Below are 596 nucleotides of genomic sequence, written 5' to 3' on the forward strand. Positions count from 1 at the left end.
TCTTATGTAACCTAAACCTCTATTCTAGGAGCAATAGCAACGGTGTAAGGGGAAGTAGTATATTTGATAATACTAGTAGAGAGGTTAGGAGTGATAAGTTTGGGGTGGGGATATAAAGTCAGTCTAGTTATGTTTGAGGTTGGAAACATAGTTAGGGCTGTTGAGTAAGCTAAATGTATATAAAAAAGATTTAACAGTGCTATGATAGCTATAATAAGAGGAAGAACGAGGTTACTGTTTTTGGGGATTTCTTGGATAATTAGTCATTTAGGCATAAATCCTGAAAATGGGGGTAACCTACCTGTTGATATGAGGGTTGTAAGAATCAATAGTATAAGAATGGGGGCTTTGTTTCAGTTTGGTGCAAGAATAGATAAGGTGGTTGAGCGGTTAAGGTTAAGTAATAGGAATAATGTCAGGGTGAGGATAATATAGATGAGTAGATTAAGTATAGTGATCGATGGGTTATAAATAATGACAGTGGTTATTCATCCCATATGAGCAATTGAGGAGTAGGCTATGATTTTTCGGATTAAAGTTTGGTTGAGACCTCCTCAACCTCCAATTATGATTGAAAGAATGGCAGAGCCTAGTAG

This window comes from Elephantulus edwardii, unplaced genomic scaffold, assembly GCF_000299155.1.
Source record: "Elephantulus edwardii isolate Elephantulus edwardi_28Jun2011 unplaced genomic scaffold, EleEdw1.0 scaffold00059, whole genome shotgun sequence".
Lineage (NCBI taxonomy): Eukaryota > Metazoa > Chordata > Mammalia > Macroscelidea > Macroscelididae > Elephantulus > Elephantulus edwardii.